Genomic DNA, 22,078 nt, shown 5'->3' with positions numbered 1-22,078 from the left:
GACATTTAAAGGATGGATAAACACTGCAGAAGAGCTATGCTGCACTATTCTATAACTATTATTTGTTTTCTGAATCTGCTCCCCAGGGGAAATAAGCACACTCCACAGTGTACCAACAACATCACAACATTATCTTCAAAGCACAAAAAAGATACCAAAGAAAAACACAATTCAAAGGATGACCTTTATGCACTATTATCTGCAGTACAGTATAATTAATTTTATCTGCTTTGTACAAATGAAATGGAGCTTTGCAAAATACATAAGTGAATAAATAAATAAATGGGAACCAGCAGAAGCCTATTCTAAAGCATCCCTCTCTGATTCATGTTGTGAAGCTGTACACATGGGGCAAAAAATGAAAGACGACCACTAGAAACCCCATGTCTGAGCTCTGAAGTGTTCAGCTGTTCACTTTCAAGTGCAACAAAGAGTATTTCAGCTTCAGATGCCAAGAATACCTTCCAGCGAGCAGGACTTGATTCCACTTGTCATATAGCTTCAAACACTTCTTGTGAAATGAATGTGAGAGCATCCTACTGATATACTTTATGCTTTTAGATGCGAGCTAAAAGTTGCTGGCCCAGGGTGGATCGTGTTGTATTGCCTGCCTGGGAAAGGACTAGCATGGTTAATGTGTGGCTTATATGTCTGTATTGCAATGCAACAAACTGGGAAGTCAAAGTAAGAAACTCCTGCAAAGGTTTCAAGTTCCAAATATACAACCAAATTAATTCAAAATACTATTTCAACTAATAAGTTTTTAAACAAGGCACACAGCCTGTTTATTCCTAGAAGAAATCATCACAGGTTGATATCATAGAGAAAACCCAAACTGGCATTATAATGTATACTAAAGAGCATTTACATATCTCTCATTCCTATGCTCTGCCCTCTGATTTGTGCTAGTAATCAGTGTTAGCCAATAGTTTTAAGTAAGTTAATTTCATAGTATCATAGAATGGCTTGTGTTGGTAGGGTTCTCAAAGATTAAGTTCCAACTCCCTGCCATAGGCATGGTTGTCAACCATTACATCAGGCACTAAATCAGGATGACCAGGGCCTCACCCGGCCTGGCCTTGAACACTGACACCTCCAGGAATGGGGTGTTTGCCACCAAATGGTTACAAAATTTAAAAAAACAATTTTTTTATCAAAAATATACATAACTTTTCTATTGTACCAAATATGCATGTTCAGTGTTAACTTTCTTTTCATATGACACTTATTTTACTTACAAAAGTGAAAACTAAACTTTCCTAAAGAGATTATTCACTTCCAAATGTCATTTTAATTCTTTTTAATTGTGTCAACAGGTCTAACTGAGGTCAATTATCACATTCCTTCTACTTTTCCTTGTACAGGCTTAAAATACTATGAAGTTTGAGTACTAAAGTGCTCTAAACAATTCTTAGTTACAAAAGAATTATTTTTTATACAGTACTTCATAGAGGCAGTTCACGCGGTGCTAATTACACACACTGAATTCCTCTGAAAATTTTGGGTATCCAGCTTTTGGGATTGTCTGCACATAGGTCAATTGTCCCTGTCAATATCTAATTTGCACTAATCTTTTAATTACATGGAGCACTAGATTAATTTGGCCAATAACTAGGACATATCGTACTAAGATTTAAGCTTTGCAAAGCTGACATTACTGAAGTACCAAACAGAAGAGTACACTTCAGTGAGATAGGTAATTGAATGAACAATTTATTTTTAAATGGTCACAATTTTTTTCATCCTTAATAAAAAAAAAAAAAAAGTAAAATATAAGAACATAGAAAGAACATACTCCTCCGTTGTCACAGACTGTGACAAATCCTAAAGACAGGAATGCCATAGTAAGCCATCAAACAAGGGATGCAATCACTCGTTACTTTATAAAAAGTCTTTTTTTTTTTTTTTTTTTTTTAATTTAGGAATCATAAAAGTTCGTTGAAATTAAAAAATTGTAATACATATATATACATATATATATATATAAATTAGTCTTTGTGATAGTGATAAAAATCTTGAAAATACCATGTATGGGAACTGTTGAGTCACAGCCTGAACCCCTGATTGATCGCCTGGGGAAAGGACCAGGTCAGCCCATGGAGCACAGCTGAAGGCAACTCACACATGCAACATGAAGGGGTGGAGCCTGGCTGCACCTCTCTTAAACGTCATTTAAGGGCTGACTGGAAGGGGGAAAGGGTCTTTTCTTGGAAATTTTTCCCTGGTAGTGCTTTCCCCTGAAAACCTGGAATCTTCTGATACAGGTAAACAAGCTTTTTCCATTCCTTTATAGTGTTTTTCTACTGTGCTAGTCCTCCTGTTATATTGATCTGCCCAATTGTTACACACCACATGATAAATAAGTGGAAGGGAAGTTGCAAAAAATAAGAATTGTAAGCATAGTATTTTCACAACAAATTTCCTTTTTTGTATGTTTGTTCTGGCATTTTGGTTTGCTTCCGAGTTTTTTTTGTTTTGTTTTGTTTGTTTGTTTTTTGTGGGTTCTTCATTGTTGCTGCTGTTTGAAATTGACTTCAAATTTTTTAAACAAAGAATATGAAAAATAATTCTGGGGTATTTTTCATTGCTTATAAATCCATAAATGTTTAAGCATTGTGTGGTTATAACTTCTCTTACTTCTGAACCAAGGGTTCAGAAATGTTCCTTAACTTTGAACTCATCTGTACTATGTACTTCAAAACCTATTTCAGGCCACACTTTGGAATTTTGAATATTTATTGCTCTTACTGAAGTTTCTATGACTTTTTTCTATACACCAAAAAATTAAGGTGTTACCAAAGACACTTATTTCCTCAAGAAAAGCTCCCCTACTGTTGAGTTTACTTCAAAAATTACCCCAGGAAGTCCTGAATGGTGCAGATTAGTTTAGAGGCTCAAGCCTTTTACAGGAAACTGATGATGTTAAGTGTCACCCCTTCCCCATGACTTTATATGAGTGTGTATATGTAGACTGACTCATCTATTTTTCTTGATGTTAAAGTCTATTCAGAATTCCCATATTCTTGTGAGAATAAACATTGGTTTATCCTTCAAAGTCATCTTAGGGATTACAGTAAGAATTTTAAAGGAAAAAAGATATTAATGCAAGCAAAGTAAGAAAAATCCAGTCAGACTTAAATATGAAGCTTTTCATGAGTTTACAGGTCATAAAAGGATTATCTGGTTAAGTAACTTTAAATTTGAAAAACTTTTTATGCTCTGCATAGGAATATATTTGGAACATTCTCTCTCAGTGTAGATACACTAATATCAATAAACTCTATAAATAGACCTCAGCTGTATTTTAGAACTACTTTGTTTTGTTACTTCAAGTTTTTATTTTGCACTCCTTTAAATGAACCCATTGCTGAGAAAAAGTGACAGCATTGTGTGCAGGCACAAAGGTGACTGCCTAATTAAACAGTACTGCTACAAGAAGTAAATTAGCACTACATCTCTTCAGAAAAGAGTCACAAATTATTAATCTGTTAGCAAAATAGTGCATAGGTTGCTCCAGAAGTAATGTCTCCTATTTATTTCCATGGAAACTGAAACAGATACAAAGAGCAATAACACTGTTTGAGCAAACTCTCAGCTACAAAACATGCATTTTCAGTATGGCCACCACCATTGCCTGTGCATTTTCCCCAGCAAAGAACAAGAGCCAGCATCAAAACCTCCACTCCTCAAAGTGAACCACTGCCACTATCACCACTACTGATATGCATTACTGTACTTGCATGTACTGGTATCAGAAACATGCACAAGCATCAATGAATGTCAATGGGTGCCATTTTTCCTACATATGAGAATTCAATTCTTATTTACTTCGTACGCACTTCCATATCAGATCCCAATCTGTGCGACTGCCCCTCTGCTGCCATCTGCTGTATGGCAAACAAAGTAACTGTATTGGTGGGAAGGTTCAGCCTCCACTGCTGTACCAACATCCACCTTTGTTGCAGCCCAGCATAATTAAGTATGGCATTTGAAGCAGCCCTTCTTGAGGTTAAATGAAGCAGCTTACGAAAAGATGCGTTTCAACTTAGTGTCATCTCAAAAACAAACTTATTTGTGAAGCCAACTTTTACATTGTCTGGTTTTAAAATGCTATGAAGCAAATGAGGGCTTACTTAAAAGGGGTTCTTTTGTTCCTTTTGCCATCAACAACCTGTTGTATATTTGACAGATTCCATTAGTTCATAGTTTAGTTTCATTTCTACTAAAGCAAGAAAATACTAATGTTTGGTTTTAAACATCAGTTTTTGTTTTTACCAGTAGATGTTTCTCATGGCTACTCAGCACTGAGGGAGACTTATCCATTGATTATTGGATTTTACCCAGCTTAATAATTAACCATTAATGTTTGTTTATTCTGATAATGGGTAAAACTAAGGCACTATGTTTCCTGGATGGAAAAGAGACAATGAGATGGAAGTCTTCTCACAAAATACCATATAACATGTTTTTTTTTTTTCCTGAAATGTACACTTGCACTGCCTCCATATGTACTGTTCAATTATTAAAAAAATCCAATCTGAATTCACAGTAGCACTTATCAGTTTTAATACATTTGAACACATCTTTCTTTATTCACAAATCTCTGGATGTAAAAAAAAGCTGAACTTTATTTTAATTGGGAGCTCAGACTAAATACAATCAATTTACAGCAAGTTCTGCAATCCATCCATTTCCCTTTGAACAATGTGATCTTTCCACTGCTGTTTTCAAGACTGGACTGAGCTTCGTAACTCTAGAATTGTCATCTGAGATCAACAAGGTAATAGCTACACTAAGTTAAGGTAAATATACTTGTTAAAATTAGAGTGAAAAGGTATTTAGCTACTGATACACTGTAGAAATAAATCTTCACAGTGTCATGCTGCTTTCTAATGAAACATTTCCACAGAAGATTTTATTTATCTGTACTTTCAGAATATCTTGCTATAATTCACTGTTCACGTGACTGTCACAAACTTTACCATGAATAAAATCTTATTTTTATTAGCTTTCAAACTGCTTCCTAAAAACTTTAAACATACTGTGACTGAAACAGATATTAGTATTATGATATTAACAGCTTCTTTATCTTTGTCATCCCTGGGAAGATACTCAAATTGCTAATTATCATACAAAGTTGAAAGCAACTTAGACCACTTGTAAAGTATTTATATACATCTTCAAATGCAGGCTGTAGAGATGATGTTGGAGGTGAGAGCAAATTTCATGGTATATAAGTAATTTGGATAACAAGGAGCCTTATGACAATTACTGCTGTTCTCTGCAGACACTGCACTTTGACTCACCAACGGGACGCTACCATCATGGCAGCACTGAATACATACATAGAGAGTAATTTAAAATATAGTTATAATATTAAAATGTTGGAAAATCATTTTAGGTGGTTTTTCTCCTATTGCTTATGTACTGTAGAGCTAAGATTCTGCATCCTTTCAGAGTAATATTGAACTATGTAATCTACTAACAGTTACTCTGGAATTCTTTACGTGTCATTTGCCAATGAATTTAAGAAATTCATGCTTTTTTTTTTAGGGTTTTACTAATTCAGTTCTGGAAATTAACTATGCAACACATAACCCTGTATTTATTCCAGATTAAATATTCTGTTCAACCTCAAAAGGTGAAGTTCTCTTGAGAAGAGAAAGAATGTTTGGTCAATTAAAAAAAATAAAATCAGAAGTCCAATTTGGGGAATTACACACTTCTTCTTGGCAACTTAGTCTTTTTTATGAGGTCATTCAACCTCTAAAACTGGGACTAGTTTGGAAGGGAATGAATGTTTAGAAGCTGTCTTTCACCTCTGTTCTATAAGACTTATATTCAGTCCTGACTCTTTGGGGTACCTAGTCTACTTACCACTTTGACACCCTTTTTTACCAACATCTCCTTAGAGACTCAAAAAAAAAAAAAAAAAATCAGTGCCAGAATACAAATTATCTGCCCATATTCCTGTGTTGAGATAGGATGAAAATTTCCCAGTGACACTGATGAAGGAACATCCAGACTTTGCTGAAAGGAATTGTCCCATTGTTTTACAAATATATCACATTTCAGAGCAAAGTAGTCACTGCAGTTTTTCAGTTGAATGCCATTTGGGGTTTCACTGTTTTCCAAATCACTAGAGACCCTCTCCTTTGTTTAATCCCTTACTTTCCATCACCCTACTGGCATAATAATTAGAAGCTCCATCTGCAAATTCATATCTCTGATCTTTATTTCAGGTAGATAATATGGCTGTGTAAAACACAGGCAGAAAGCCTTCTGTACTTTGCTTTGGGCTGTTCAACGAGGATTTGATAGATTGTGCCTTCCAACGACTTATTGGACAAATACCTGAGAAAATTTGTGCTCCTTATGATTAAAGTTTCTCTTTTTTAGGAAGAAAATGAAGGATGGATTTCATAAAGTATTGAAAATATGAAGACCTAAGGCCCCATTTTTAACAATGAACTACTAGCAAGTTTGTTGAAGAGGAAGACCTGAAGGAGAATAGTCATAACAAGGCCAGAAAGATGTCTAGCTTTTCTATCATGTCTTGATGGCTTAGATCATATCAAAGGTTTTATTCTTAAAATCATCTCACTGTGCTATAATCTGATTATCATGGGCCATTGAGTCTTTTCTATGCGCAAAAGAGAAAAAAAAAAGAGCAGTAAAACAGAGCATCAGGTGAAAAGATGCTTAAACATTAGGTGTTCCAAAGGCTTCTGGACTACTAAATGTCTGCCATTTCCTTACGTAATGTGGATAAAATGCTTTTTCATCAAAGGAAATTAAATTTTTTTAAGAGAAAGAAATAGATTAATAATACTACTGAGAAGTGCAGAGATTGAGAAGGAAAATAATTCAGTCTCTGGAAATCACAATTATTTAGGATAACACCTGATGGAACTTTCACAGCTTTTTACCGTTGCCTTTAAACTTCATATTTCCAAACTGCAGAGTGATACTGTTTGTACTCACGCTCACTTTTTGGGTTTGTAACTAATCAGCTGGACTCTCCCCACTAAACAAAGGAGCAAAATACCCTCGAAAATGGCATTTTGAGTAACAAATCTTGATAACAGATGCCAGCTATTTCCAATTCCATTCTATCTCTTGCTACTAATATTTCAGTTTTCTGAACATGAAACAGATGTTATTTCTTTCCTGTAGCCCTCTTTTCAGCACAAAATTGCTCTGTAACTGTTGGTAGCTATTTCTGAGTTGAAGTCCTGCTAAAGATGGGACTATGGCATTTTTATAGATGTATTAGGATTTCTAGGCTCCATCCTAATCTATCCTTTGATCTGCTATTGTATTTGAGAAGTATATAAAGAAACACTTATTTTCACTTGGGTTTTGCATCATCCTATCTAAAGAAAGATTTCAGCTTTCATTCTATGGAGAACATGTAGTGTCAATTAAAAAAAAGTCTTTGTTAACAGAACAGGGAGACCATCTGGGCAGTGGCTGTCATTAAATTCATCATCCTTTACATTCAGTGTTAAAAATACTGGGAGATGAGGCCTCTCTTAAAAAAAAAAAAAAAAGGCTTCATGGAAAACTTCAAGAATAGGAAGCTATCAAATAGAGAGTAGAAGTCTTTTAGAATTTAAGGGGATTTTTTTCTTCTATACCACTGCATGCAATGCCCTTGAAGAAAAGCTATGCTACACTTCCTGTACATGGCAGCCAGAGCTTTAGTGAACAAAACATAAATTTAAGTTTTCTGATTCTATTTTTCATAAATTTATTGAAGGATAAAAATAAAAGTTGAAGAAGGAGGATGGTGAGCACAGTAGGAGGCAAAAAGGAGAAAAAGCTCATGTGTGCAGTGGTGACAGTAGAATGAGTTCAGAAAAAGAAAACCAGTTTTAATTCTTCCTCCTGCCTTAGCCCAGATGTCTGCATCATCAGATTTTAGTCCAACATCCAGCACCTAGACTCATTTTCTGTTGGAAAGCTAATTTACAACTCTCATTTAAGAACTTCCCTCCTTTAGCAGGAATTACATAACATAGAACTGAATCAGAAGCTGCTTCTTCTGCAGGTAGTAGTTGGGTTCAGGAAGCTGAAAGAAAAAGAGTAGGATATGAAATAGTCCCCACTAGGAAGTGAGAAGATGGAAGAAAACAAGAGAGAGCAGACTGACAAGATGTTGCTTTGTGGTACACTTTTATGTATGTTATGTATTAACATATTTCAAGTACAAAATGAACTCGCCTGGACCATTATTCTTTTTCCTGTCTTGTTTTAACCACTAGTAGATATTATGGGAAAGACAAATTGCAAAAACATTTCTTTTTTGAAAGCATCAGAAACTTATGATTACTAACCAATATTTTTGTCATAAAATTATGAATTACTGCATTACTTTTATTCTTCTTGAGGGTTGCAGGATACTCAAACCACACACAAACAGCCTAGCAACTATAATGATGTGTGTTACAGCCATAAACCAATTTAGTCTGCCGAAGTATACTTATATCTGAAAGATACAGTTTAATTAATACTCAAAAAAAGAAGTTGATCAAAGTGAGAGAAATAACTTTTCTGTATTTTAGGTGAATTCATTTTGAAATAAGCCTAATATCTAAAAATCACAAAAGGGAGAAAACATTATTCTGCCTGGATAAATAAATGAAATCATTCATCATTTTTAGGCCCCGGTTGTGAAAAAGATGACTTCATTCCAAAAAAAAAAAAAAATGAGGCTAAAATTGGCAGATAAAAAAAATTATCTTTCAGGAGAAGTAGGCTTCTAAATTAGATTGTCCCTTTATGAGTAAGCAGAAAAGATTACTATGAGACTAAGCAGAAAAGGGCCTGGAAAAACACACACACCTTCACTGCAGGAAGAGCCTTAAAAGCAGTAAGTAGCTCATGATTTCTGCTCTTCTAAAAGAACCTATGGTTCTGGAACTCAAGGAAGTGATCATGAATTCTTAACATTTGGATACAGATGTGAGTGAGTAAACAACAAACCTGGTAGTGAAAGGAAGATGTATTTCCTGTATGTTTCTGAAAATTTGGGGGAAAACAAAGTATTAAATATTAGTCTCAAAATGACCAACAGCTCTAGGGATTTTTTTTAATTTTTTTTTTAATGCTCAGCTATGAATGGGTCTGTTTTTTTTTTTACAACCAAAGTAAAATTGAGAAATGCTTAGCAGCACCTCTGTAGTTTATTTCCTACCTACATGGAGGCAAGAAAAGGCTTAGATCCAGGGCTTGCCAGAGTAAGTAGAAAGTTTGAGGAGTCTAAATCTGTCTTAATGAAAAATAAAACCCCAGCAAGTGGTGGGCTTGCTGTTAGCAACACTGTACTGGAACTCATCCACTGAGCTATAATTTATTTCAAAAAACAAAACAAAAAAACAACAACAAAAAAACAACAACAACAACAAAAAAAGAAACAGAAGAAGTGGGGAAGAGAGGCAGAAAAGAAAGGCAAACACTGGATGCTTTCCATTTCTCGAAGTTAAGATCCAAATGTAACATCAAGATGATGCTAATATTATACAAGCTTGCTGCACTGCACCAAACTCACAGAACATACTGCACTACTTAAAACACTGCCACTCTTTACAGCAGGCTGAAATAAAAGAGCTTCCTAAGTTATTTCTAGCATTAAGCTGTTCATCAGACAGAGAAGGCATTCATTTAATCATCTTCAAAGAGTGTAACATACTGCTGTTATCAACTCACTGACATGTATCTAACATTAAAGTGGTGTATAATGCTAAATTCCACAATCATTTGCTTTTCCTCCATTCCCCTGCACAGAAGCTTCCTTTTGTAAGAAAAAGAAGTTCTTTACCTGCATCATTCCCACCAGGCCCACAAGGGCTTTCTATTATAGAGGAACATGCAGTTTTACAGCAGGACACAGGATCATTTGAGCAATAAATAGGATAAATGTTACATTACGATGCAATAAGAACAGCAACAGAAGTTGAAAAACTTTTATACAGTTAAAGCATTGACATCTGCCTAATTCTAGATTACAGCATTACTAATAGAACATGGAGATAAATCTCTGCACAGGAATTCAGCAGGAACTTGCAACATTTGCCTCTGCCAGCAGTATAAATTTTATCAATCATGAAAACTCTAGAATCTAATTTTCAAACCCCAGTACAACATACTGACTGAGGATAGAGGATATCAGGCAAGTGTATGTCACATGCCATGTACACACCCTACATTGAATCAGTACAGCTTGCAGTCTGCTCAGTTGTCTATTTGTTAAAATTCCACTGGCGTCCTCCTTAGCCTTAATGGGGGATATACACAGTTCATCAGGAATATTTTGCACTTAGAATGGCTGACACCAAAAATACCCAAAGACCTTGGCAACAGATTATCATCTTTTGGGTACTGACAGATACATCTATGCATTTACAAGCATTCATTCACATGATTAAATTGTTACTGTTTCTGATAAGGTTTCTTCTAGTTCTGTGCACCTTTGTGTTGGGAAGGAAGAGCATCATCTTCAAGATACAAGAAAAGCTTCACAAGGCAGTTGCTTGCCATTTTATTCATAAGTAAAAACAAGCAAAACCAACCTCCTAGGAGGTTGAGCAGTCATTATTTACACGTAGGTAGTAGAAGAGTTTGACATGTAGGCAACATCTAAGGGTTTTGCAATGACAAGGAACTATAGAAATAGCCAGATAATTTTAGATGGTATGCTGTGGTCTGTGCTGGAGAAAAAGCTGCAAACATCCCTAAAGTCTCTGTCAGTCAGAACTGAGGTATATAGCTTGGGCTTTATAGGGATATATCTTCTCAGAATATTCTGTTTTAGGTAGACCTGTAAGAACTGTTAGGTTTTTGGTTTTTTTTTTCCTTTTTTAAAAAAACCAAACACTTCCAGTTCCCTGTTTTACTCAGAAGCAACCAAGAGTGTTTCAAGAATCACAGACGCCCTAAGGGAGAGTACTGCAGCCCATGGCAGATTTGCTTGAAGCACTGATTTTTCCACAGACTATCATAAATCTCCATTTCGAGATATAACACTGATGACAGATGCTGGGCCAGATCGCTCTCCCTCAGGTGCACTGGGGCAAGTGCCAGGGTCAGACAATTTTGTGCAAGAAACTGGACGAGGAGCATGACCTAATTCCAGCACATGTACACTTCCTGTGCCAGAAGTACCTCCAGTGGTATTACTAGCTGTGTCCCATATGGCCTTTTTCTCTTCTCATTTTGGTACAAAAACACTACTCAGTACCAACACTCTCCTGTGTTAACTGGCTCTGTGACTTCTACTAGATGCATCTCAGTCAGGAAACCTTAACTACAAATAAACTGAAACGACCTAAGTAGAACTAATGAGATTATTATGTCTAAATTGAATTTGTTGCTTAAGGTTTTCCTCAACTAAAGATAATAAAGGCCTTTCTTCCTTTAATGGTACACTAAATTTTGCTGCTTATAATTCCTTGTGATGAAATGTACATGAACATTGGAAAGATGCTTCCACAGCAATGAACTTGCACTGATGAAACCTCTTTGAGCAGTGAGGGAAAAGGAAATGTACTGATGAGCTGAACATACAGTACAACAGTGAAAAGGAAATGTAGATAAGACATAGAAAGCTGGGATATTAAAATTGGAGGGAAGGAAAAACAGGTGAGGAATATGAAAATACCATGCCACAGTGGTAATGAGGAATCTGCATACCTTAAATACTTGTAATTCACTATGCAGAGAAGAGGAGAAATAAGTCAAAAATATATTACATATCCACAGTCAGGATATTTTTATATTTAAAACCATCTGTCTTACAAGAGTTCAGGTCGCATCATTCAGTTAGATAATTATAAGCCCTTCCAAAGACCCAGTTTTAGTAGAAAATGCTAACTTCATATGAGTTCCTGGCCTGAAATATCTGTAGGCTTTGCTGAGGCAGGATGGAGAGAGAATGGATGCGGTCAAAAATCCTTTGGACATTTCTGTTCCCTAAGGGAAGGTAGAGTTGCACAATTGTAAGGCTACCCAAGCCACTGGGACCACGGCAGCCTCAGGATTCATGAGTCAAAATGTCACAGGGGAAACAGGAAATGACAACCCAGACCAGGTGTACATACTGGGATTTACTTAAGTGCAAGTGAGATAAGAGTCTTACCCTGCTGAATTACCTCAATCACCCATTCGCTTGCTCCTGCAAGTGCTCAGGTCATGAGTTCTTTCAGGGATGTCAGTGCTGGCCCAGAACTGTCAGGCAGCAAGTCAAGCAAGTTCCAGCTGTGTTACTGCTCTCTGTGACCAGCCTTGGTTTTTACAGGCCAAGACACCTGGGTGTCCTTCGGCATTCATCTCCACACAGCCTTTTGTCAAGACCTGTGGCATCCAGGATCACTTTCAGGATCTTCCTTATAGACAAAATGTTTTCCTATCCTTTCAAGCTCCCTTCTTCTTTCTTAGACTGATTCTTCATGGTTTTCTTTTTCTGATTTGCTTTTGTGTTGTTTTTTTGTTTTTGTTTTTGTTTTTTTTTTCCCAGAAGCCATCCTTACTGACATCAGCCCTCCTTTCCAGTATCTCATGCCCCCAACTTTCTCAATCTAAATTGTCTATGTGCAGAAGCAAAGCATGTGAGCAGTTACCTCAGTGCTGTTTCTGGCTCATGTCTCTCTAAATTGGAGAGTTGTTGCTTTTGTTTAGTCCAGGTGTGATCAAAGTTTACAAGCAACCGATACTGGTTGCAGGTAGCAAGTAGTAGGCTTCTGCTTGGTAGTTCGAATGTTCAGCTTGGAACATCCACACCCACACATGCATGCATTCTTGGCATCCACAATTCCCATCATCTTCTAACATGCAGCAGCTACCCTATCTCACATCAAGTATTGTGATCTAAAAGCTTGAAACATAAGAAAAAAATACAGATGCTGTGTGGCTACAATCAGGTGAAGAACCCTGGAGCTTCCACACTGTCCAGTCAAACATAACAAAGGAAGACCTGGATGCATTTCTTCTGGAACTTTCCTCTGGGTGGAAGACACAGAGATATGATTCAGGGATTGGGGATGGAGACAACAAAACATCCAGTAGCATACACCCAAAGGAATCTTCTTGTGCTGCCTATGCCTTAAAATAATAATTTAGATGCTATGGAAAAGAACAATGATACAAAGTCTTACATCTAGAGATCCAGAGCAGAGATCCAAAGTTAGTTGAGAAAAATACACTGCCCATCAGCAACTGCCTTTTACTTTCAGGACCTCTTGGCATGGAAAACAGAATATAGCTGACAGAAGTTAGTTTTCAGATGCCTGGGGAATTTTATAGTCAAAGATAGCAGGAGTCATGCTGCTCTTCCAGGGTTAGGGAGCAGATGAGCAAAATTTCCACATTGCAGTTTATTGCACTGGCTTCTGAAATCTGCTTGAGACACATCTAGATTTTGACATCCTTCTTTTGGGGCCAGCCTTTTCTATTTCAGTCAGATTCCTATAATGCTCTCAGTACTATCATTAAAAAGTCTCAGCCACAAAGTCAGCGATTGATGTGATCAAACAAGGCATCCATATGACTTGCCGGATGTACTAGTGTTATACACTCCTCACTTTAACACAGATGCCAAAACAAGTCTGGCTTTCTTATTAGAGATAACATGGGAGAGACATGCAGCAGGCAGTTAGGTTACAGAGGCTAGAACAGTAATAGGAGTTTTGCTACCTATTATGATACAAGAACAGATAGTGGCATTGAGGAAGATAAAAGGAGCATTCAAGATTCAAAAAGGCCATGAAAGAAAGGATTTTCTGTTTGGAAATAAAAGTTAAAATTCTTGCTGATTCATATTTTCTGTTTTTAAAAGACTCTGAAATGCTAAAATAATATTTCAGTCAGTATTCATAGTCATCCTTCCCAGATGCATACTGCAATCAAACCTGGAGATAAAACAGTTCATGCTCAATCCTTTTCCAAAGAAAGGCAGCCCTATTAGACTACTGGAATCTGTCAGGTCTTCTTCTGGAGGCTTGTCATTTTAACATCTTCCTAATTACAAAGTGGGCATTCAGGTCAGTGAGCTCTATCAATCTTCTCAGAGAACAATGAACATTAATTAGGTACTTACACTTGATTATGCAGCTTAAAGACTGCCCAAATGTGTCCTGCTGCAAAAAGCTTTTCATCACCCAACCCAGATGCAGTCAAGGAGCTGAAATATAAACTAGACTATTTCTGAATGTTAACTAGCATCACAAAATGTCCCATTAATGTAAATGACATAATGTTTTAAAGTGCCAATGCAAAGCAAACAAGAGTTAAATTTCCTTTTATCTTGAAGCTAGAATTTTTTGTTGCTTGAGCCCAAAAGTAACTAAACAAATTATCCAGTTCTTCAGCAGGAAGCAGATCTGTGTATTCTGAAAAGACAATGGACAAAGTTGTCCACTACAGATAATGCTGCATGTTGATACAGGAGAATATTGAATATTGATAATCTGCTGAGCACTGCTCTATATACTACTACAACAGCAAATTCAACATCAAAAACCCTGCTACACTACATTCAGTTCAAAAACTATTACGAGGCTGAAACTCTAAGGGTCTTGAAGTGCCTCTACAGGCCAAATGGTAGAGATCACAATGTCATCATATCCTCTAAGTAACAGCCATCTGAGTTTACTCAGTTTTGCAAGATATAAAACACAGAAATTGCATTAGGTCTCACAAGTGCATACTATCCAGATAGGTAACACAGGACAGACTAATACTGACAAAGTTCTTAATCCAGAGGAATTACCTTGATTTTTTTCCATCTCAAGAAGAAATGGAATTGTTCATTCCATAGCAACTATACAACACGTAACACGTTTTTTTAATTGCTAGGCTTAAACCACATAATGCAAGTCTAACCAAACCAATTTTCTTTCCTTAAAGGTGATTTCAAGGGATCTCTGATCCAATTGAAGGTCAGGTGGAATAATGGATACAAAAACTTTTCCATTCCTGACACGGTATCTGCAAAGAGGACGTATGGGCCACTAATCTTTTTTTTTTTTTTTTTTTTTTTTTTTTCAGCTTTTGAAGTCAGTAAGGCAGAATACACAGGAATCTGGACAAGGGGAAGAGATTGTGGAATATACTTCTTTTTCAAATGATAAAGTCACCAAGGTGTGTATAATTCTGAAGACAATGTATGTGTTTCTTGAGGAGGTATAAAAGCACACAGAGGAAAGAGGGAAGAGAATGAAATTTTAAAATCTCAGTTTTACAGTCTCATCACCTTGTCTTTTATTCTTTTAAATGTATATGGTCAGGTTCTCCAGTTTCATTCAAACAGACTGGGAAGTTTATGCACTAATGATCGCTGATAACTGAATGGAAATTCCCACACAAAAGCCAGGAGAATTGTCAAGCTAGAATAGAAAGTTCTGCATGTTCAACTTGTGGTTAATGAGAACCAACTGCACAAATTGACACTTGATAATTAATTCATCCAGTAATAGATAATATCAAGGAAAGCTTAAGCAATTGTTCCTGGGCACATGCATGAGACACAGGCAGAAGCATAGCTGAGTGGACTACTTGAATTATGCTGGTAGTTCTAAAATACTTGAATATGGTTGTTGTTGTGTTGTGTAGCAAATGCTGAAACCTCTGGTTTTGTAACCCCTTGACAAATCAGTTCAAGGTTAATTTAGGGTTAGCTGTATCTATTATGATTGTGTCCTCCACCTGCAACATAAAATAATCAAAGCTAGATGAATGTTTTGAAAAGATGGCAAGTAGCAGGAATCCAGAGTACCCAATTTCCTTTTATGTTTCAGATCACTACTTAATATTACAACAGAGATACAAAAGCTACTGATACTCTAAGAGTCCTTAAAAATTCCCAGGAAAAGCCAATCTTGGTCTTCTGTTGCATCGGTAAGTTGGATATCAAATCTTGCATTTTTAGTATGCATTTGCACAAGTTGTTCAGCAAACAATTAAAATATGATGCAGATATTCATGAAAATCAAGTTATTTTTATTAACTTCATGTAATGAGGAAGTCTCACTTTCCTTCCACATGATTTGTGATTACTTCAATGACCTCCCTCTGTAACATCAGTATCCTGGGATACTGAATCAGATACTCTAAGACAGAATGCAAGGGATTATGTCACAAGGAAAAATATTCATTATTGTACATAGATACCTGTATAGCATTCTTGACTGCCTGACAGCAGGCTGTAAAGTAATTTAAAATTAAAAAATACTTGCAAATTACATCTAACAATTCATAGCAAAGATAAAGGCAAGAAGCCAGCAGCAGGATAAGTGTATGAATTTTCTTTTTATTTTTTCCCTTGTATCAATTATTCTGTTTACCCTAAAATAAGTTTTATTAGTCATCTAAGTATTGACAGTTTGTATTTTATGTTCATACAACAACCTATATTCTCCTAGTCTCTACAAAAGGACTCTTGAATAAAACTGCAGACCGAACTAACTAGTATCATAACATAAAATCATAATCCATCATTGACAGTAAATCCAAAATATTAGGGTATATATTTAGTGAGTTTACATGTGTATACTTGTATATGTGCGTACCTATATGTAATAGTGAAATAAGATTAAAATTGATTCAGGCATTGATCTGCAACTTTACCTAGCACTTGCGTTAGTCTTCACTCCACTATAATTTGCTGTTGTTTTGGCTTCAGCAACTCATCGTCTGGTGTTGGCAAGAAAATAAATTATTTGAATTAGTGGGATTGATTGCAACTGGAAGCAGAGTGAGTCCTCACAAAGCTGTGTCAGTCTATCCCAAGGGTTACTGTAGTACAGACAATCTGAGGTCTTACACTGGGAAAACAACATAGATAAGAGATAAGGCTGAAAAAGGTCACTGGGGGGAAAAAAAAAGAGCAATACTTTGAGTGGCAGTCTAGGTAATTCTGAAGCCTGCATCTTATGCTCATACAAATTTAAGAAGACAAGGCAAGACTGCTGCACACTCTGGTGCCCAAGACAGCATCTAGGTGAATCTAGGTGAATTTGAAGCACATCCAGGGAACAAAATCCCATCATTTTAGCCAGTTCAGGTCTGTCATTAGACCAGTCAATAACATCAACTTCTTGCACAAAGGCTAACTCCAGGAAAAGCCCAGCTCTGCAGTAGGTTGGTGGTAAAACTCTTTTACCAGATATTTGTAGTGTTGCAATGAAAGGCATGGATTCCACAGTCTCTCTCTTTCTATTACTGCCTGAATCCCTATGCTGATAATTTATTAGGTTTCTCTGTTTGAAAAACTACAGGTGGTAATAGAATCTGCAGAAATGTAAGACACGTTCACAGTTTGATTTGGTGGAGTTCATAAAATATAATTACTGTGTGGCCATATGAACACTGTATTATGAAGGTGTGAATCCTGATTTTATGAACTCTCTTTTTATATCTTTGTAAAACTATGGCTTAATACTTCAACTGCAAGAACAGCCTGATATATCTACTATAATTTTATTTCCATTTTCATATGAAATCTGAGACAGAGGAGACAATGCTAACAAATGGAGACTCTTGTAAACAGAAGACTTTCATGAAAACATCATCAAAGAAGATAGATAGGAAAAGTGAAGCCTGGCAGATTACAAGAAAGAACTAAGCACAAGAGAAGTAATATCAATCAAGCTAACAACATTCCCCAGTAGACTAAACTTAAAAAAAAAAAAAAATGGAGGCTGTATTTTTAAAAATGGACATTCCTTTATCTTGAAGGAAATGATGAAGAAAAAGACTATGTGAAAGAAAGGATGTGATTTAAGTATACTAATTACAGAATCCGATCTTACATCTATGCTTCCTTTGTTTTGAGTGAAAACTTGAATTGTTTACCGGATAAGAGCAGTTGCTTCAGGTGCCTCAATAAACTAAAGGCAAACCCAAATCCCTGTGTAGTACTGGCCCTGACTGCGTGCTCACAAGATCTGGGCACATCCAGTTAATGCTGATCATTGCACAACCGAAACAGTCTCATTTTGAAGCATTAGCAAACCAAGATTTTTTATTTTTTTTTAAACAAGAAGAAGACAAGAAAGAAGCTGAACATTAGAGCATATCCAGACTAAAAGAAGATTAAAGGAAAGTGTGGTTTCATTTGTAACACGCCATGTGGCAGGAAAACATCCACTCAGACCATACTTCCTGGGAGATAAAATAACTAGGGCTGTTTTTGTACTACAGCATATAATTTGATGTTTATATTTTGTTATTTATGGCCATTTGTTTGGAGTACAATGCTTCAAACAAGGTCTCAGAATATTTCCCACTTATTATTTTTATCTTGCTTTTTGTTGAGAGATTGGTAGTAGCCTCACGCAAGGAACAAGACACATGAGTAATTGTCACTTCTGTATTCTTTTGAAATGCACTTTGTTATTCAGTATATTTGTCATCCTCATCTCTTGCCTTAGAATTTCCAGATGTGAGTACCTATACTAAATCATACTGTTTGTCCTACAGACCTATGAAACAGTGAAACTGCTTATGACAAGTTCTTTGTGATAGCAGGCAAACTATCATCAGGAACACAAGTAATCAAATCCAGGAAAAAAGGTTGACTCAACCAGCCAGCAATCAAGACCTGACTGAGGAACGCTACTTCCAAGGAAGAAGCCTTTATCCAGAAGATGGCCTCCCTTTAGAGGCTAGCCCTTAAATGAGCCCGGGGTGAGAGGGGGGGGCTCTTTCCAGTCAAGTGGGGAGCACATGTAAATTGTTTGCGCCTGTGCTTCCTGGGCCAGTCATCCCCCCCTTTACCAGGTGCTCAATCATCAGTTCAGGCCCTGACCTAACTGTTCCCCTACACGTACAAACTCTGATGTTCACAGTGTCTCAGATTATCCTGAACTGTTTTGAGTATGAAACATGAATCAGAGAATTGATTTGTCTTTTTATTGAATCAAACTCTTAAAAACAATAACAAACCACCAAAAAAATGGAGATCCACAGTGAAAGAAATACAAAAATTCCAATAAGAAAACCAAGTAATGAGTAAATTTATCTCAATAAATTGTGCCTGAAAAGATCAAGTCAGAGATACTGTTTTCTTGAAGGAGGAAGTAAATTTTAGCATTCTGCTTAAGAAATGTTTTCTTATGATTCTCTTATGTGTTCAGGGAAAACACTTGATATTGTTTCAGTATGATAGAAGTTAAAAAGAAAACACACAACTGTGTAAATCATCATGAAACAGCAGCCAGATCTGGTATCTCAGCCCTGCACATTTGCCTTCTGTTTTAATCTATTTTTTGAAAATGTTCATCTCTAACTCTGTTGTTGTTGATTTAATATGCAATTCTCACTTGGACAAGCAGCTGGGAATGTACTGAATACTATATGTAAGTGAAGGCTAACATACTTGAAAGGCCCAGGCTCTTGTAAATGAATTACCAAGTCTAAATCAATAGAGCAATCACATATGAACTCTGGACGTATCCTTTTCCTGACGCTGGTTTGGCTTGTGGGTGAAACAATTTGTCAAAGAAATAAGGCCAGATCAGATGATCTAATATTCAATTTGAGCCTGTCCTGTAACTTCCCCTAAGAGCGCAGAAAACCTGCATATGCTACCAAGTGAATTCAATGTTAGAAGCTGTATTTTCCTCATTATCTAACAAAATTCAAGTAAAAAACTGACTTGTGTATTTAAAGTAGTAGTTTAACTCAGTGGCTGCAGAGATACTTTCCTGAAGGTGATGAAGAATACTGAGACACCATCTGGACAATTCACTTTGAAAGCAAAGAATCACAATTCTGTAAAATATTTTACCCTTTATAGCCATACCTCTGAGCAAAACCATCCAACTAGCAGCCATATCCATAACCTGGAAGAGAGAGCAGAGACATATTAAAGAGCAGGAGCATCAATCAGGAGTCACTGGGAACCACAGAGATGTTGGAGCCTAGAGCAGGCAGGGGCTTTTCAACTGCAACAGCATCAACTTGAGAGATTTCAAGCCTGCCATCTAGATAGTGAAATCCACTTGCTGTTTTTCAGTAGATCAAGAGAGGCAGGCATAGGTGGGCAAAAATATTTGAGAAAAACTGCCTTTGGAGATAAACTTCATTAGGAAATTCTGTCTTCTCAAAGCATGCTAGAGTCATCAGGAAGTTAGCCACAAATTGTCAGTTCTGAGGTTATTAGAGGATAAGAGATTCTCCCGGTGGGGAGAAAAGGGTTTTTCTGGGCTTCTAGAATGACCAAACAAACAAAGCCACACACAAAACAAACTAATTTCTCTGAAGTTCCAGACTGATGAAGAAAGAATCTCTAGTTGTAGAGAGAATGGTATGTTACTACATTAACTTCCATATAATGCCTTAGGTTGGAAAGGACCTCAAGGATCATCAGGTTCCAACCCTCCCACCACAGGCAAGGTTGCCAGCCACTAGATCAAGTACTAGATCAGATTAGCTCATCTAAACTGGCTTTGAACATCTCCAGGAACGGGGCATCCACAGCCTCTATGGACAACGTTCCAGCACCTCAGCACCCTTTCAGTGAAAAGCATACCTGACTTCTAATCTACATCTTCCCTGCTCTCTCTTCCCTCCTTAGCTTAAAACCATTTCCCTTTTTTTTCCCCCTTGTTCTATCACTATCTACCCATGTAAAATGTTGATTTCTCTCCAGTTTATAATCTCCCTTTAGATACTGGAAAGCCATAATGAGGTCTTCCCACAGCTTTCTCTTTTCCAGACAGAACAAGCCCAATTCCTTCAGTCTGTTCATAGGAGAGGTACTCAAGCCTTCTGATCATCTTCATGGCCCTCCTCTGGACCCTTTCAAAAAGCTCAACATCCTTCCTGCATTGGAGCCCCAGGCCTGGATGCAGTACCCCAGATGGGGCCTCACAGGTGTAGAGTATAGAGGGACAATCATGGGACAATCACCTCCCTTGCCCTGCTGGCCACCTCTCTTCTGATGCAGTCCAGGATACCACTGGCCATCCAGACTGCAAGTACACACTGTTGGCTCATGTTAGTTTTTCATCTACCAGGACCTCAGGAGTAACTCCATCCCAGATATCTTGCTTGCAGTAAAATCCCAGAAACCCACAGTGTCTCCTCAGCATCACAGTTCAGAGGGAACCTTTGTGCATTGCACTAGAACTTGCCAAATTCTCGTGGCACGCCTGCTCTGCTAAATCACCAAAGTTTCTGGGCACTCTCACTGCTTATCTGCTACATCCTCACTCAGATTAAGCTTCCATTTACTATCCCCTCCAAAAAAAATCTTGGTCACCTTTCTGGAGACACTTCACTCTGTGAAGTACAGACAGCACCAAAAGACATTAATAACAATCACCACGTGGTGTGATTTTTCCTTGAGTTTTGTACACTCATGAGTTTTGGCACTTACTCTGTTCCCCAAGATTGTAATAGCCTGGGTTTCATGCATCCAAATCCTGCTCAGATGGGCAGTAATATATCCCCCATGCAAGGACCCTGAGGAAAAGCAAGTCCAAGTGCCCTGTTGTTAACAGGCATAAATGATGTGGAGAAGCTAATCCAAATAAAGTGGATAATGAACCATACCCAAACCCCTAGTTTCTCTTTTTAGTTATACATGTATCATTAGCGTATCAAAAAGTCACATAGACTTTTTATATAGTCATATATTAAAAAGTCAATATTTTGAGGATGCAGACCCTGAGTACAGACAGAATAGGAAGGAAGGTAGTATTTTGCCTCATAACAAAGGGGACGCCATGACAGAAGAAGAAGATTAAATTCAGTTCTGCACCACAAGAAATGAGTCCAAACTCTTTCAATATGCTGCCAAACTATGTGGGAGGGTTGAGAAACTTGTACGCAAACAGATTTGACTGGAGAGAAACTGATATCTTCTTGAAAAGGTTTTTTGCTTGGTTCTCATTTTGCTTATTTAATGCACCAAATGTAACCGAAGTGGGCAGACCTGGACTGAAGTTATTTAGGGCTCCTGCTGAAACAGCTAGTTAGGGTTTCAAATACACTGCAATAGTCTTGCTAAGACTAAGTCTTCAAAATCTAGGGTATCCTCCATAGTCAGAGATACTCAGCTGGTGACAATGGCCCC

The 22,078-nt window shown here is 37.1% G+C and overlaps 1 protein-coding gene and 1 long non-coding RNA gene across 5 annotated transcripts in view; one reads left to right on the top strand and one right to left on the bottom strand.

Annotated features, from left to right (window-relative positions):
• Nucleotides 1-22,078, bottom strand: part of FGF14 (fibroblast growth factor 14) — a 382,652-nt gene that overhangs the window by 292,266 nt on the left and 68,308 nt on the right. The window lies entirely within an intron of this gene.
• On the top strand, nt 2,214-8,224 carry LOC149920099 (uncharacterized). Its single transcript, XR_016465808.1, has 3 exons — nt 2,214-2,264; nt 4,671-4,780; nt 6,400-8,224. It is a non-coding gene; the product is annotated as an uncharacterized LOC149920099 (long non-coding RNA).

This window comes from Phasianus colchicus, chromosome 1 (assembly GCF_987193195.1).
Source record: "Phasianus colchicus chromosome 1, bPhaCol1.hap1.1, whole genome shotgun sequence".
NCBI lineage: Eukaryota > Metazoa > Chordata > Aves > Galliformes > Phasianidae > Phasianus > Phasianus colchicus.
The sequence above is the reverse complement of the archived record's forward strand: the minus strand, read 5'-3'. Positions and strand labels throughout refer to the sequence as shown.